The sequence below is a fragment of the Nannospalax galili genome, unplaced genomic scaffold, assembly GCF_000622305.1.
Source record: "Nannospalax galili isolate Female #2095 unplaced genomic scaffold, S.galili_v1.0 scaffold424, whole genome shotgun sequence".
NCBI classification, from domain to species: domain Eukaryota; kingdom Metazoa; phylum Chordata; class Mammalia; order Rodentia; family Spalacidae; genus Nannospalax; species Nannospalax galili.
This window is the reverse complement of record NW_008352334.1, coordinates 75,324-86,593: the sequence shown is the minus strand read 5'-3', so window position 1 is coordinate 86,593 and position 11,270 is coordinate 75,324. Positions and strand designations below refer to the sequence as shown.

At 41.2% G+C, this 11,270-nt stretch overlaps 1 protein-coding gene across 1 annotated transcript in view; it reads left to right on the top strand.

The window, feature by feature from the left end:
- Window positions 1-11,270, top strand: part of Rapgef6 (Rap guanine nucleotide exchange factor 6) — a 166,205-nt gene that overhangs the window by 95,392 nt on the left and 59,543 nt on the right. The gene's annotated exons all lie outside the window — the stretch shown is intronic.

The following is an 11,270-nucleotide window of genomic DNA, read 5'->3' as shown; positions in this document are numbered from 1 at the left end:
CAATGCCTGCAGAGGACAGAAGAGGCTGTCAGATCCCTTGGAACTGGAGTTATGGACAGTTGTTAGCTGCCATGTGGATGCTGGGATTCAAACCCGGGTCTTCTGCAAGAACAGTCAGTGTTCTTAACCGCTGAGCCATCTCTCCAGCCCCTGTTTTAAGGATTTTTAAATCTCCTACCCGTAAAGATTTTTCTTGATTGGTGGTGGTGGTTGTTGTTGTTATTGTTGTTGTTGCGTCTAGCTTTGGATATACAGTAGACTCCTTTTTCTTCAAATGGAAAATTCAACTCAAAGCATACTAGCAACTTTATATTTACAGTAAGTTAGGATAGAGCTCCAAAATGGCTTCCTATAAGCAGCACACAGGAACTTTAATTTAATGGTGATCTTTGGGGGATTGCTCTTTGTTGGAGGGATTGCACAAATTTAAGCATGTTTAGGGCTAATAATTTTTATTTCATTCTTCAGAGAGCAGGCTTCCTCATTTAGGAGATACCCTATTGCCGTTCTTAGTTGTGGCAGGTGAATCTTGAAGTTTTAAATTGTTTTTAAATTTATTTTTATTTTGTGTGTATGAGTGTTGGCATGCATGTATGTAAGTGCCCTACAAATATTTTTATGTATAAGATTACCTGAAAGCATTATTTCTTACACTGGTAAGGTGCATGTTGGAGAGAAAATAAGTTTGGAGAATGCTTTGTAAAATAGATTTTTGTATTGTGGGACTTCTTATGTATACATGTGTTCTAAAAAGCTGGGGGATGTAAATCTCATTGTTTTCCAAGTTCTTTAACCGTGGTACACCCCCTGTACACATACCTTAAATTTTCAGTGTTCTTGACTTATACCTTGAAGATGAAGCTTGGGAAATTGTGCCCTGTGTGAAATACAGAATACATCTATGCTGAAATTTCATCTGTTAGGTGACCACAAAACCCTGAGCAGCAATGTCAAGTGTTCAAAAGTCCAACATCACTCATTTACTGTATAAATATTTAAAATATTTAATGAGCAGATACAATGTGTAAGGTAAACATCATTTTTTATTTGGGGGAGAGGAGCAATATTTTGAGATAACAAGAACCAGGAATTTCACATTCAAAAGAGTCAATTAAAAATAGAGAACTAGCTGGGCGTGGTGGCGCACACCTGTAGTCCAGCACTCAGGAGGCAGAGACAGGCAGATCTCTGTGAGTTCAAGGCCAGCCTGCTCTACATAGTGAGTTCCAGGACAGCTGGGGCAACAGGGAGACCCTATCTCAAAAAAGACCAAAAAAAATAAAGAAAGAAAGAGAAATATGGCTGGGCGTGGTGGCGTACACCTTTAATCCCAGCACTCAGGAGGCAGAGACAGGAGGATCTCTGTGAGTTTGAGGCCAGCCTGGTTTGCATAGTTCCAGGCCAGCTAGGGCTACAGAGAGACTCTGTCCCAAAAAGAACAAAAACAAATAGAGAAATATTTTGCTTTTCTTTTTTTTAATTTTTTTATTGAATTTTTGTGTATTTCACACATAAAATCATCTTTATACCCCCTTCCCCTTTTGGTACCTCCCATACCACCCCATCAGCCCCACTGGCATTCTTAAATCCTGTCCTTTGTATTAGGGCCTATTATGTGAAGTTAGTGTCCTGAGATGCCCCTCGGTGCTAGTTCATCCATTGGGGTTTAGTCAGCCTATCTATAGTCTCCCTTCAAGATCAGCTTCTTTCTTAGCAGTAATCAGCTGCCAATAATTCTTCATCTAAGATTGGAACTTGCTGTTCATGTCCACGGTTCTGTGCTGAGTTTTTGTCTGCCTAAGTTTGCATGGATCTTGTGCATGCTGACACCATTGCTGTAGGTTTGTGTGAGAAGAGTCCCAGGCACCTGTAGGACTATTTCCATATGCTTCTCCCTGGCTCTTAAAATCTTTCCACCCCATCTTCCACAATGGTCTGTGAGCCCTGGGTGGGTAGGTCTCAATATAGGAGTCCTGCCCAAGGACCCACACTCTGCCGACTCATGTTCTCTGTGTTTTGGCCATTTGTGGCCTTTTATGTTCCTGGCCCTCTGTTGCATGAGGGACCATCATTGATGAGAATTGAAAGATGCATTAATGTTATCTTCATCCCTTGTTCTATGTTCCATGAGTCTTAGGTGTAGAGGTTGCATCCTGGATGTGCCATTTAGGCTTGGGCAATTCACAGAGAATCAGAAAGTTCCATGGGGCACTGAATAGTAAGTATATTCTTTGGTACTTGGGTGGAATATTTGGTAGATGTCTGTTAGGTCCGTTTGATGTATGGTGTATTAGTCACTTTTCTGTTGCTGTGATAGAAACAGTGACCAAAGCAACTTGTAGAAGGAAGAGTTTATTTGAGCTTGTGTTTCTAAGGGAATTCCAGTCCGTCATGGCAGGGAGGCATGGTGGCTGGAGCAGGCGCAGTAGCAGTAGAAGTTAAGCTCTCACATCATCAAGTAGGCACAGGAACGAAGAGTGCAACTGGGGATCCAGGAAGGCTCTAGTACTCTCTAAGCCCACTGCCTGTGACTTGCTTCGTCCAGGATAGCCACACCTTCTAAGACCTCCCAAAACAGCGCCACCATCTGAGCTGTTAAATGTCCAAATACTTGGAGCCTGTGGGGGACATTTTCATTCAAACCATCACACTGGGATACTTGTCTATAAATTTAAGGATCCATATTTTTCACATAGTAAGAAATGACGTTAGTCTAGGGATATGAGAGCCTTGGGGTTTTCTCTAAGATCTGTGACCTCTCCAGCTATATGTATTTGGCTAGGTTTATAGTACCAGACATGAGTTTCCTCCCATTGAGTGGGCTTTAAGTCCAATTAGGTTAGGTGTTCATTACCCCCAAGATAAAAATGCCACTTCTGCACCAATGTCATTTGCTGTGCTGGTCGTTGATGTGGTTTTTAAGCCTTGAAGCTGGGGCTGGACAATAGAGTGATGTTCTTCCTTACCAGCTTACATAGTACTCTCCAAAGCTAAGAGAGCTAGCCTTCAGGGCAGGTGGCTTCCAGGTCAGTTCCAGCTCCAAAATCCTGAGTCCAAAGTATGTCCTGGCTGTGGCAATAGCCTGTGTAAATTTGGGAGTCTCTTGGATTACCCTGACCAACAACTCAAAAGATTTCTCTGGCACTGTTTCTTGGTATGGAGTCTTCAGTTATACTCACGGACTCATGTACTTATATCATGTGTAGGTTTTTGGACTAATATGATTGCCTCTGTTTTTTTAATATTTTATTTATTATTTTTATTTTAAAATGTCCCCATTTCTCCCTCGATAATACCAGTCTCCTATGGTCCACTTCTTTTGAGCTTGTCAGAAGAGGGCTTTGGATTCCCCTGGAACTGGAGTTAGGACGGTTCGTAGCCGCCATGTGGGTGCTGGGAATCGAACCCGGGTCCTCTGCAAGAGCAGTCAGTGCTCTTAACCGCTGAGCCATCTCTCCAGCCCCTCCCTCTGTTTTTTTATGCTAGCTAGGCACTATTTATGTCTCCTCTTTCCCTGTCTTATCCTCCCTCCCTGCCCTTCTATTTAAAGTATTCCCATTTTCCCCATTTCTCCCTAGATAATTTTTGGGTGTTATGGTCCCACCTCTTTTTAGCTCCTTCTTCCTTTTATTCCCATAGTTCTTTGTATAGCTCTCTTCCCCCTCCTCTTTATCCTCTTTTTACACATGAAATATTTTGCTTTCTGAGTAATGTCTCACCTTCCCATACAGGTTGTATCTTCAGAGCTACTTTGTTGCATTTGTCCAATTTACATCGCTTCCTCCCATTTTTTTTGCCTTTTATGTTAATATCATATCTATTGGTACTTATAGTCTCACACAGCATTATAAGAATCCATCTTATAATCCACTCTTGTTTTTCATCACTATAAAATACAGAATGTGAACTGGGCATGCTGGCACATACCTTTAATCCCAGAACTCTGGAGGCAGAGGCATGAGGATCCCTGTTGAGGTCCAGACTAGGTCTACGAAGAGAGTTCCAGCCAGTGCTACATAATTGTATGGAAGTGAAGTGGAGCAGGGAAGACCAACCAGACAGCGGTGGGGGGGGTAGTTTATTTGAGAGCAAACAGACCGCTGTGCTGCCTCTTGGGGAGCAGGGAAACGGCAACCATCTGGGGCAGTCAGACATCTTTTAAAGGCAGTTAGGTGGTTGGGTAACTTCCCATGACATAGGCTGGGTAGTTTACTTCAGGATTGGTTGATCTCCTAATAAGCAGAGGGACTCCCCCGGGGTTAAGTTCAAACCCACTGTTTTAGAATGTTGGGAGCTGAGCTGCCATTTTAGGAGCCTGCCAGGAACCTAACAATAGTGAGACCCTATTTCAGTAAACATACAAACTAAGCAGAATGTGGAGAGCTGGGGGATGGCTGTCAGTGAAGTAGTACTTGGCTTGCAAGTGTGAGGACCTGAGTTCAATCCCAGAACACACATTAAAAACAAAAGGTAGGATGTGCAGCAGCCATCACTCACTAAAGGTGACAGAATTTGAGCATTTGGGTACATTTCCGGTGAGGAAGTTTTTTAATGTAAAGGTTGAAGAATCCCTCGTGTGTGTGTGTGTGTGTGTGTGTGTGTGTGTGTGTGTGTGTACCATTCATTTTTCAGTGTATAGAATATAGAATCTGGCATGGCAGCTCTTTACTGTAGTACCAACTCTCAGGAGATACAAAACAAATACTTTCTTGACATTCAGCTAAATATTTCAAATTAGCCAACATTCATTTTGGAACACTAGCCCCAGTCTTTGTCCTTTTCCTGTAAAGCAATACTGTCTAGTGTATATTCTTCCAAACCTTTTCCCCAAACCTAGATGTTTATATGCCCAGGAAATTAATACCTAACACATATGCATATATACACAGTTTGTATATAATTCATATGGTTTTTTAAAAGTATCAGGGCTGGAGTGATGGCTCAGAAATTAAGAGCATTGACTGCTCTTGCAGAGGACCCGGGTTCGATTTCCAGCACCCACATGGCGGCTACGAACCATCCTCGACTCCAGTTCCATGGGAGTCCGAAGCCCTCTTCTGACCTCCGCGGCATTGCATGACATAGGTGCACTCACTTACATGCATACACATAAAATAAAAATAATAAAAATTTTTTTTTTAAGTATCAGCTAGGTATGGTGGCTCACACCTTTAATCCCAGCACTGGGGAGGCATAGGCAGGCATATCTCTGAGTTCAAGGCCAGCCTGATCTATGTAGTGAGTTGCAGGCCAACTGTGGCATAAGCAAGACCCTGTCTCAAAAAGACCAAAAAAAAAAAAAATAGTAGTATCTTTTAAATTTTTGAAACTTAAGCCAGGCTTGGTGGCACATGCCTTTTATCCCAACACTTGGGAGGCAGAGGCAGGTGGATCTCTGAGAGTTTGAGGCCAGGTTGGTCTACACAGCTAGCTCTAGGACAGTTGGGGCTACAGGGAGACCCTGTGTCAATAAAATAAATTTTTGAAGCTTGCTTTTCATTTAACTCGATTGGGAGTCTTACTGAGGTTTAAATGTACAAATCTATCTCACACCTTTAAATTCAGGGTAATACCGTTGAACCTTAGAGTGTGTGGGTTCTGCATCCATGTATTTAACCAACTGTGGATCAAAAATATTTTAAATAAATGGTAATCTGAACATGTACATGGCTTTCCCCCCCCCTTGTCATCATCCACCAAACAGTATTAACAATTATTTACATAGTATTTGTGTTGTTAGATATTGTAAGTCATCTAAAAGTGATTTAAAATATGGAGAAGAATATGGATAGATTATATATAAACACAACACCATTTCTTTTTTTTTTAACAAGAGACTAGCACATTCGTGGGTGTTAGTGTCCACAGGAGTGGTTCAGGAATTAGTCCCCTGTGGACACTGAAAAGCAGCTGTATTCCATAATAGACCTCATACTGGTTTCCATCATAATAGGTGTTCCTTTTCCTTACTCAGTTTCAGATGTGTTTTTGGCAATGTATGTTCTTCTGCATGCCTCTTTGTATACCTCTTTACTTTAGGGTAGGTACTCTTGAAAATCATAAGATTACATATTTTAATTTTTTATTTATTTAGTGTGCACGTGTGTCTGGGCACATAAGTGCCGCAGTGTGCGGGTGGACATCAGGGGACAGCTTGAGAGAGTCAGTTCTCATCTTGTACCATATGGGTCCTGGTGATAGAACTCAGGCATTCAGCCTTGGCAGCAGGTGCCTTTACCTGCTGAGTCTTCTCACCAGACCACATTATATGTTTTAAATGTTATCTTGTATTTGTTCCTTGTATCAGCTGTTCTTTTCTTTAGTCTTGCCTGCTCTGGTGATCTTGAAGGAAAAGCTAATTAAAACTCAGATTCTCCTAGTATTCAGACCACTTCTGATGGCAGATACCAAAGGTAGGGTTTTCTCCCATAGACGGAATAAGCACTCTGTGCTGCAGACACCTTCTGGGTATCTCCTGACACTATTTACCTACAGATAACACAGATTTAACAGGCTGAGGGTTTTGTTCCCTGGACTGCTCCTACCTTCTCCCCTGGTACCAGTAACCAAACCTTGGGCTATTTTACCTTTTCCCTGCCCAGCTAACTATAAGTCAGAGCTCCCAAATTCCACTATTTGACTTCATTTAATTTGCCCAAATAGCTCATAGAACTCATAGAAATAGGTTTATTCATTTATTACAAAGAATATTAACAAAGGCAACAGATTGAGAGGTACATAAGTTGAGGGGCATAGAATTTGCAGGGCTTCTCTGGGTATACCACCCTCTTGGGGTGTCTGTCCGTTCAGCTGTATGGAAGTTCTAAGCCCTGTGCTTTTGGGATTTTATGGAGATTTATTGCATAGGCATGATTAAAGCATGGACAACTACTAAGATTGTGCAAAAGGGGTCAGATCTGTTTCTCGTGGACTAGATAAGAACCCTTAGCAAGGTCTGCCCAGACTCTTAGGCATTCTGTCCTCATGTAGAGAGCAATCATCTAGTATAGATGGGTAGGCAGTGTTTATAGCCAGACGTAAGACAGAAAGGGAAGGGGAGAGTTAGTTTCTCTGACTTCTGTTAGGGAAGAGAAAAATCTCATTTCTGTGGCCTGCTTCTGGGAAGAAATTAAGAGCCAGGAACCATGACTCAAAACCAAAGTGTATATTTGTCATAATATCACACAAATCTTTTTCACACTTTGTTTGGGGGGGTATCTTTTTGAGACGGTCTCCCTGCAGCCCCGGTTGGCCCAGAACTTGCTCTGTACACCAGGCTGGCCTCGAACTCAAAGAGATTTGCCTGCCTTGGCCTCCCAAATGCTGGGATTAAAAAGGTGTGCACCACCACGCCTGGCTTCCTCTTTCTTTTTGCTGGTCTGACTCAGAAAGAACGATCTTTCTGATAGCTGGCAAGGTTGGCAAACTTTTCAGCTGTTTCTTCTGTTGTCCTGACCTAAGTTGGCCCCAGGTTGACATAATAGAACCAAAAGATAAAGAACTTTTGATATCTGGCCCTCTTGGCAGTTTCCCTCAGAGTTCTCTGATAGACCTTTAAGTCTTCAAAATAGACACTGTTGGGTTAAGCCTTTAAGATTTGCTGTGTTTTATTACTGCAATAAAATCTAGTCTGCCTGAGAAATATAGCTGCCTTCAGGTCACTATCCTCAGAAAACCACACTAGCCTTTAAGAATGAAATTCTAAATGCCTAGTTTGTATTGATGACTGTACTATACCTGTAGCTTTGACTTAGTACCGCTCTTTTCTTCTACGTTTTTCCTGTGGGCAGCAGACTGTATACGTCTGTAATGTCTGTATTCAAGCTGTTAGCTAAGAACCTTCCGTCTTCCCAGTCAAACTTTGATAGTAGTCTTTACGAATACATGATCTCCAGCAGATCACACAAGTTCAGAGGTACGAAATGCATGAGGGAATCTTAAAAAGAGGACATTTTGCCAGGGCTAATGGGCTTAGAAGGATGATGGGATGAATAAATGAGTTTGCTGGTGAAAGGTCAGGTAGATCAGTTGGAGTCATACATGAAGAAAAGGAGAAAGAACAGATAAACAAAAAAACAGCAGAGGAGGTTTAAGAAGTCACAGATCTGTGTTGGAAGAATAAGAGTTTTCCATTTTGTTTGTTACAGAGTAAACAAAACCTTCGAACTTAATATCATGAAACATCCACCTCATTTGGTTTCATTCCTAAATCGGCTCATCTTTGTAAAAGACAAGTAGAATGCATTTGCCACATTCACATACTCATTACCTAAGGAGCATTCAGGTGTGAACTATCGCCACCTTCGTTACTGTTCTCATCTCTTACAGAGGCCAGAAGAATTCCTATAAAAGTTTAACATAACCTCATAATGTGGAATGCAGATGTTTCATTCTTATAATGTCTTTCCACTCATAAACTGAAATCCTCAAAAGCAAAACCCATCTGTTTTCATCTTCGTGTCACCACTAGTGTTCCTAGGAGAATATGGTCTATAGAATGCTAACATCAAATAGACCCAGTGTGAATCACCACTCCACTACTTAGTGGGATGTGAGACTGGGCACACTGCTTAACTGTGCTGTCTCAGAGTCATCGTTGCCGTGTCCGTCCGTCGTCCTGTCCCATCAGAGACTGGTAGGAGTGAAGGTTGCTCAATATATTAGTATTACCAGGCCAGTCTGCACCTTGTTCTCTGGCTTTGGGTGATTGTATTACTTTCATAGGTAACCTTCTCCTTGGTCTTCTTAACTTTGTAGGACTCTTGGGGGTGGGGGACTGCTGTGTGGTGCCTGGGTGTGTAGGGGTATGTGTGCCTATGAGTACACACATGGAGACCAGAGCAGGATGTTGAGTGTATTCCCCTGTCATTTCCTTCCTCATTCCCTCAACAGGGTCTCCCATTGAACCCTAAGCTCACCATTTTGGCTAGTCTGACTGACCAGCCAGTAAGCTCTTGGAATCCATGTCTTCAGCCTCCCAGTGCAGGAGTTATAGGTATATGCACCCAATACCCAGGTATTTTCATGGGTACTAGTGGTTTCAACTCAGGTCCTCTTACTCACTAAGCCAACTCCCTATCCCATTTGTAGGAATCTTGAAGTATATTTTACCCATGACACCTCAGTTCAAACTTCTGACATTTTAAAACTATTTTCAGTCTTTGCTTTTCTACCTGCTTCTCTCCTGATTTGTGATCTGTGTTGTGTTTGCTCTCTGTTGCTATGATAAAAATACTGACCAAAACCAACCCAGAGAGAAAAGGGTTTATTGTCTTAGAGGTTACAACCCATTGTCCAGGGAAGTCACAGGAACCTGGAGGTAGGAACTGAAACAAGAGACCTTGGAGAAAAGCTGCTTCCTGGCTCATTCCAGGCCTACATTCTTACATAGCCTTTCTTACTCACCTCAGGCCCACCTGTATCAGGAGTGCACGGCCCACGGTGGGCTGGGCCCTTCTGAATCAATTAGCAATCAAGACAGCGCCCCTTACACATGCCCACAGTCCATTCTGGTGGAGGTAGTTCCTCAGTTGAGGTTCCCTTGTCCAGGCGTGTCAGTTTGAACCATCACAGTCTATGACATCCATCCATCAGTATATTTGGGATGTTCTATTGTAGTCAGATACCATTGACTTTCTCCTTAACCTCTTATAATACACACATTAAATATCCAAGTGGCCTTTAAAAATGACTTTTTTATTCCTTTGTTTTTCAGATAGAGGGTCTATTGTAGTTCAGACTGGCCTCTAGCTCTATGTAGGCAAGGCTAGCCCTGCATTCCTGGTCTTCCTGCCTTCACTTCCTGAGTGCTGGTATGAGAGATGTACACCACTACACTATCTAAGAATGACTTTAGCTGGGAGTGGTGGTACGCACCTTTAGTCCTGGCAAAGGCTGGTGGACCTCTGTGAGTTCAAGGCCAGTGTGGTCTACAAAGCAAGTTCCAGACCAGCTGGGGCTACAAGGAGACCCTGTCTCAAAAAGACAATAAATTTATTTATTTACTATTTTTTTTAAAAAGAATGACTTTAAAGTCTCATTTTAACATGTAGCATTTTAATTTATTGTTTAGATATTTTCTTGTTTCCAATGTGATTTCATTGACTTATGAATGGTTGAGAGGTTCATTTTACAATTTCCCAATACTTAATAATTCCTTTTGGCTATTTTACCTTTGTAAGGTGATTATTGTGTTTTCTCAGACTTTAGTCTTAATATTTATTCAGCCTTGCCTTATTCTTAGAACTATTTTATGTATACCCTAAAGAATGCGTGTTCTATAGTTTGGGGTTATAGTCTGTATATACATGTACTGTAGGTGAAGTTTGTTAACTATGTACAAATCTTTATTGGTGGGCTTATTTTATCTGTTATAGAGAGATCTCTGCCAAAATTTTACCCCATGTGTGGCTTCTTCCTATTTCAATGTTGTCATTTTCACCCCATTTTGAAGTTTATTTTTAATTGACAAATGATCATATTTGTGCGGTACGCTATGGTGTTTTGATATGTGTATGCACTATGGAATGATCAAATCAGCCTACCCAGTATAGAAAATACTTTTTTCTTTGTGCTTAGAGCATTTAAAATCTACTCTTAGCTTTTTTGAAATCTGTAATACATTGTTAATAATTATAGTTACTGTGTTGTGTAATCTTTGACTAAAACTCATTCCTCTTGTCTAACTGAAACTTCGTTCACATAACCCGTGGTCTTCCTTTCCCGTTCCCTACCCCCAGTCTCTGCTGACCACCATTCTATACTCTGCTTGTCAGAATTTTTTGTGTTTTGTTCTTGTTATTGTTGTTGTTTAGTTCCACATTGACATTATCTCAGTCAGTGTTTTATGTCTCTGTTCCAGGTTTCTTTGCCTTGGACATTTTGAGCATGTGTGTTCTTTATCTTAGTGGTACAATCTGTCTGAATTACTAAACCCAACAGCAACAGCTTATGGTGTGATTTCTTTGTGCAGTTTCTATAGTCACAGAAACTACTCTTGAGCTAGCAGAATTCAAACTTGCCCATTTTCTCCTTTAAAATAACTTTCATATAAATTGTAGGTATGCAACAAGGAACTGTGTTTTAAAATTTAAATGTATTTAATGGTCCCAAATAGCAAATTGAAGGGATATTTTTTCCAATGATAAAAATAACCTTATCTGTTACATAGCATTATCTATGAGATAAGTGTTTTGTTTCATGGAGTGAAATGCACTGTACCATCTGCATCTTTGATAAAGGTGATCATATTAAAGAGCAATTGGTGAAGT